This window comes from Budorcas taxicolor, chromosome 15 (genome assembly GCF_023091745.1).
Source record: "Budorcas taxicolor isolate Tak-1 chromosome 15, Takin1.1, whole genome shotgun sequence".
Taxonomy (NCBI): domain Eukaryota; kingdom Metazoa; phylum Chordata; class Mammalia; order Artiodactyla; family Bovidae; genus Budorcas; species Budorcas taxicolor.
Window position 1 is genome coordinate 47,986,744 of NC_068924.1, and position 6,871 is coordinate 47,993,614.

The window sequence follows — 6,871 nt, forward strand, 5'->3', positions numbered from 1 at the left end:
TTAATCATTTTTTTTCTATCCAGAAACTCCTCTGATCATTATGACACCACATATTCACTTCTCATTTTATTCACTGCCCAATTTGAAAAAAGCAACACAAAAAGTTGAGTCCAGGATAGGATGAGAAGTCTCACCAAGAGTAAGCATGAGATCTTTGGGACTTCAGTGAACTAGGAATTTGAGGAGTCATATTAGCATTCTGAAATTACCACGACATAAATATCCATTATATTCCATATTCACTAGAATCTGGTCTGTTATTTCACAACCCCCTTTAGGTAGCACCTGTTCATTTTGATAATCCAATTCCTATTGTTCCTGATCTTACAATTTTAAATGCATTCACATTGCCTTGTGGTATCTTCCACATCTCCAGAGGAGGAAGATGGAGTTTGTGGAGTTAGTTTATAAACTCATAAATCTGAAGGTCTTAATGTGAATTTAGACCATAATGAGTTTCATATGAAAAATCACTGGTAACTAGGATTAGAAGGGACCTCAAAGATTATCTGGTGTAATCCCACTCATACTCTGGAATTCCTCTTCTTATGTCTGATAATAGTCCTTCACCCTGTGTAAGCAATCATGTCCACCGACAGAAAGCAGGCCACGTGTCATGCAAGTCTAGGGTATATTAGGCAAGTCGCATCTGAAAACTATGAGTCTGGCTTGAATGTTTTGCACAGGGTATGAATAATAAAAATATTTGGAGAAAGGATAACCTCTAATAAACTAGGAATCTTTTCCTTCTTGAACCATTCCCTTGGTGTCTCTTCTCACACTTTGGGTATCTGCCCTTCTCTCTCTTGTCTCTCAAGCCCCACTTTGTGTTTTTCTATTACTTCCCACTCTTTTCCCAGTCCTTACCTACTTGGTAGAATAGTTCTTCTTTGCATGAGAGATTGTTTTAATTCTCAAAGCAAGATGCATGAGTTAATAAGTCTTCCTCTAATCCTTAGAGATATGAGTCTACATGAGAAATGCAAGACTGTGCCTGTAACCCTGTCACTGTCACTATTTTAGTTTATAGCCCTTCTCCAAATCCTCCCTGTGTCATTCCAGATATTGCAGTTTGGAAATTCAAAGGCAAGAAGGCTACAGAGAGTCTCAAGTATTTATCACTTCAATGCCCAGAGCAAAGTAGGTAGTGCAACTTGAGATGAAATACTAACTTGTATCCAGAATATGGTAGAGTAGTAAAAGGTTGTTAGCTATGGTGTAGCCAACGAGAACAACTTACTCAGGACATAGAGGTGGGAATGGCTCTAAGTTGGTACTGTTACCACATGCTAGATAAAAATGAAACTTACTTGTGTGAATTGCATCCTTCAAAACTGTTGTAATAAAGAGTATATGGGAAATCTCTAGCTTTCACTCAAATTTGCTGTAACCTTAAAAGCACAATGAAGAAAGAAATCCATTTTAAAGATCGTAAGCAATAATGCCAAGTGTGATTCTCTGTGCCATAGTTTTTACTAATGAAGGGATTGTATAAATTTGATTTGATTATGTATAGATGCTTTCATTCAATGAATGAAGGGCCATATGTCTGTCAACAATTTTGACTTCTAAATGTCTACTGGTGATTAAGCTATGTAGCAGGGTTGGCATGTGGACTACTGAATGATAAGAAATCTCCTCTCAGGGTGAATAAAACTGTCTTAAAAATATTGATTTCTAACTGTTTAGTACAGGAATTTCTTTTAAAAATGTGTTTTACTGATAATCTTTTTTGACTCTGATTTTGAACCTTGTAATACTAATTTAAATCTTAACAAATCTATCATCGATTCACTCAAATAAGATATTGTTGATTACACATGTCATAGCTTGCTAATCTTCCTGCACTGTTATATTTAAGATACTCATTGACAATTAGTTTTTTCAGGAGTTGAAAAATAACAGTAATTACTACAACAGAAGTAATAATTCTCATAAATAATATTTACTCAGTTATTAAAATAAATTCACCATCCAATAACAGTTCATGAAAATAAGAGGCTATTTCTATCCCACCACTAGAAAAACCTTCACACTTCTATCTTCCAATATCTTGTTGTGAAATTACCAGAGAAATGAATAGAACTTACTTCCTTCACTGGCATGTGATGCCTCAGAAATATCCTTACACTTAGCTGTTTGTAATATTAACTTAAATCATTGGAGAAGGAAATGGCAACCCACTACAGTATTATTGTCTGGAAAACCCCATGAACAGATGAGCCTGGGTGGGCTACAGTTCATGGAGTCGCAAACAGTCAGTCGGACACAACTGAATAACTGAGCACAATTTAAATCACTTTGACATCATCCAAGTTGGATATGTTCAAAGATCTCAGATTTAGAGGATTGTTATTAGTCAGTGAAACCATACTCCTTTACTGTATGGTCTGTATATTCCTCATGTAAAAATCATAGGAACAAATTTAAAAAAAAAAGCAATTTCATCTCTCACTGATAAATTCTTTGACAACCAAGATCATAAGCTCAATTTTGAATGATTTACTCTAATGGCAAGAAAATGATTTACAAATATTCACGTTTACAGCCACAAGATAGAGCACTACCGAGACCACAAACCCTGAACTATACGTGTGTAGCTGAGAGCAGATACAAATATGAAAGGCAGACTGCTTGCAGAAGAGCATCCTTAGGCTGTTTTCCAGATCTGCTCTGTTCTGTCTTGACCACAGTGAGGTGAATCAACAGGTCCCTTTGCTCTCTGACTTCTGGTTTGACTTGATCTCTAATGGAAACGCAGGAAGCAAGAATCCAGAACATACAGTTGGAATGTTTACCCCCTTGACTCCCCAACAGCCTTCACTGTGGCTTCCTCATGGTGACTGCATCTTTCTACAGAAAGGGAAAGCTCATGCTGGGTGCCCTTCTCCACATGCTGTCCTTTCCATGTTCTGGTAAAAAATTTTGTTCCCTTGCCACTTCAGGACTAACGTTGGCATCAAATTCCCTTCTGTAGTACTATCTACATCAATGATATATTTATAAAATATGTCTAAAAATATTTCTTCTTGGTTTTACCAAATCTTGTCCACATATTTTCAATGACCCCTGATGCCTGTATCAAAGTCTTTATATTATCCAGTTTGAGAACAATTTTATTTTTTCCTGACAGAACCTTAATTAAGACAAAGGAGAGGTGTCTCATATACATATATATACCTCTGTTACTTTCTATCTCTGTCTTTGTGTTTATCACCATCACTATCACTATTGGCCAACTTAATATATGTTGAAGTTCTAATATGTGTAATTTTCTCCCACTTTTTACAGGAAGCCTGATGTTCATTTTTTGGTTAATCAAATGAAAAAGTCTTTTTTCTCCCAGAATGGGGGATTCACCTCAGAAATGTCAGTTGTTCGAGTGTAAGAGGAAAAGTGTCAGGTAAATCTTTGGATATTTAGTTTTTCAACACAGTTGAACACAGTTCAGTGGATCCCTTTGATATAAAATCTACATTCATATCTGATTTAATGTTAACATAATTTTCACAGTTTTTTTTTTTTCTGTTTTCAATTCACTTGGAACTGCAGAGTTTGTTTTCTATTTTTATTTTTATTCTGTTCCCTGAGCTGGTTTTCTTTCTAAATGAATTTTTAAAATTATGATTCCTAATAGTTTTAATTTTTAAAATTATCTTATGTATTCTTTCTGTTCAGAGTATCTAGAAATAATCCTGAAAAAAAATGCGTTTATTAGGTTTTTCAGCTTCCCTTTCTTTAACCAAGGAGGGATCTTTGAGGGTGACTTAAAATAGTATTTGTACAAAACAAATGTGTTCTCTTTGAGCCCTCTTTCTAACTACCTTAGATCCATTTCTATTCTCCCATCAGAATATGTACTTTAATCTTTGGTGTTGAAAATGTGTTTCCTCTTATTTCCTAGGGAATTGTGTAAGACAGCAAGATCCTTGGACGACTATAGTTTATGGTGATGGGGGGAAGGGTTCTCTCTTGCTCTATTTTTGTTAAAAGTTATGTACATAAGATATTACACCTAATAGGAGTGTACACTGATCAAGGGATTTTGATGTGTTCACTATATTTCATGAATATAGATTCCCTCTATTGTGAAGTTTGGATTTCTCTTCTAGTTTTCTCCATTGAAGAAAACTAACTTTATTCATTGCCCAGATTTTTTTCTGACAATCATTTCAATAGAAGTAAAGGAAATAAAGAAATGCAATAATTTCATTTATTTCATCTCTAAATTTAAACATCCACTTGCTTACAATTTGACTCAAAATATGGAGTGTGAAGTCTACTTTGACATAATGGAAAGAAAATGTAATGAGTTATCAATATCAATTCTGCTGTGTATTATGTCTTTTACCATTGAGTTATTCAGTGAATTTCTCCATTTTAGTTATAACATAGAAAATTGGACTTCCCTTCAATGGAAAATATCTCCATAAAATATTTGAAAAAATTAACCCCACTTATTAATTCTCCTGACACAAGGGTTTTTAGATGCGTCAAAGCTAGGAAATAATGATAGAAACTGAAATGTTTTTCTTGAAGGGACATGTGGAATTTGTGAGCTATTATAGAATTATTATATACCAAATGTGTCCAAGAATTTCTAACAGGTTAATCTTTAGGATGAAGGCAATGGATGCAAAAGTTGAAATATCAGAGAATCTAAGTGCGAGCAAGCTGTATCCTTTTGGATAATAATATCCCTAGGAAGCCTTGGCGAATCTGCTTTGTCTTGATGCTATAAATAATTGGGTTGAGAACCGGTGGAACTAACAGGTAAATATCTGCCATGATAATATGAATAATGGGAGAAGAATCTTTTGCAAAACGATGCACTAAGGACAACCCTATCATCGGCACATATAGAATGAGCACAGCACAAATATGGGAGACACATGTACTGAGGGCTTTGAGTTTCCCTCCCCGGGAAGCAATGCGCAACACAGAGTGGAGGATGAAAGTATAAGATAAAAAGATTCCTAGAGAATCTACACCCCAATAAAATGCAACAACAAACAAGCCATACAAAACATTGAATGAGATGTCAGAACAGGCCAATAGGATGACATCTTGATGTAAACAGAAGGAGTGGGAGAGAACATGGGAGTGACAGAAAGAAAATCTGGGGATACGAACAAGAACAACAGGGAGGACAGTGGAGCATCTGATTATGATGAAGACCCCTATATAGATAGTGCGTTGTGGGGTAAGTTTACTGGAATACCTCAAAGGATCGCAGATGGCAACATAGCGGTCAAAAGCCATGGCTAGGAGCACAGCTGATTCCATTAGAGAAAAAGTATGAATAAAATACATCTGGGCTACACAAGTATTCATCTCAATCTCCTTAGCATCAAACCAGAAGGTTCTCAGTACTGTGGGCAGGGTGGAGATGGACATGCCCATGTCCGTGAGGGACAGCATGGCCAGGAAGTAGTACATGGGCTCATGGAGACTCTTGTCAGTGTGGATGATGTGAAGAACTGTACAGTTGCCCCCTATTCCAATCAGATAGAACACACAAAAGGGGATGGAAATAAAGTGTTGAACATCCTTGTAGCCAGGAATCCCAGAAAGGTAGAATGAAGGTGTCTGTCCAACACTGGAATTAGTGCCTGTCATGACATTGTTCCAAGAAGCCATTTTTCTACCATTAGAGTGTGAACTCCTAAAAGGAAAAAAAACATACAACACTGAGAAGATAGCAGGTCATGTTTTTATATTAGGTTTTTTCTTAATGCTTGCTTTGTAGGGGCATTATTCATACAGATTTATAAATTACTTTGAATGATGTTAATATATTACTGTTTAATCCACCTGACCTGCCTCCTGAGAAACCTATATGCAGGTCAGGAAGCAACAGTTAGAACTGGACATGAAACAATAGACTGGTTTCAAATAGGAAAAGGAGTACATTGGGGCTGTATATTGTCACCCTGCTTATTAAACTTATATGCAGAGTACATCATGAGAAACACTGGGCTGGAAGAAGCACAAGCTGGAATCAAGATTGCCGGGAGAAATATCAATCACCTCAGATATGAAGATGACACCACCCTTATGCCAAAAAGTGAAGAGGAACTAAAAAGCCTATTGGTGAAAGTGAAAGAGGAGAGTGAAAATGTTGGCTTAAAGCTCAACATTCAGAAAACGAAGATCATGGCATCCGGTCCCATCACTTCATCGGAAATAGATGGGGAAACAGTGGAAACAGTGGCTGACTTTATTTTGGGGGGCTCCAAAATCACTGCAGATGGTGATTGTAGCCCTGAAATTAAAAGACTCTTACTCCTTGGAAGGAAAGTTATGACCAACCTAGACAGCATATTCAAAAGCAGAGACATTACTATGTCAAGAAAGGTCCGTCTAGTCAAGGCTATGGTATTTCCAGTGGTCATCTATGGATGTGAGGGTTGGACTGTAAAGAAAGCTGAGCACCAAAGAATTGATGCTTTTGAACTGTGGTGTTGGAGAAGACTCTTGAGAGTCCCTTGGACTGCAAGGAGATCCAACCAGTCCATTCTAAAGGAGATCAGTCCTGGAAAGAATGATGCTAAAGCTGAAACTCCAGTACTTTGGCCACCTCATGTGAAGTGTTGACTCATTGGACAAGACCCTGATGCTGGGAGGGATTGGGAGCAGGAGGAGAAGGGAACGACAGAGGATGAGATGGCTGGATGGCATTACAGACTCGATGGACGTGAGTTTGAGTAAACTCCGGGAGTTGGTGATGGACAGGGAGGCCTGGCGTGCTGCAATTCATGGGATTGCAAAGAGTCAGACATGCCTGAGCGACTAAACTGAACTGAACTGAATCCTTAAAATGATTTGTGATTATTATACTGTTACCTGTCAATCTTTTAGGCTGCTGATT

General features: G+C 37.1%; 1 pseudogene; it reads right to left on the minus strand.

Annotated features, from left to right (window-relative positions):
• Positions 1 to 4,735: 4,735 nt before the first annotated feature.
• Positions 4,736 to 5,619, minus strand: LOC128060863 (olfactory receptor 51G1-like; annotated as a pseudogene).
• Between the last annotated feature and the right edge of the window lie 1,252 nt (positions 5,620 to 6,871).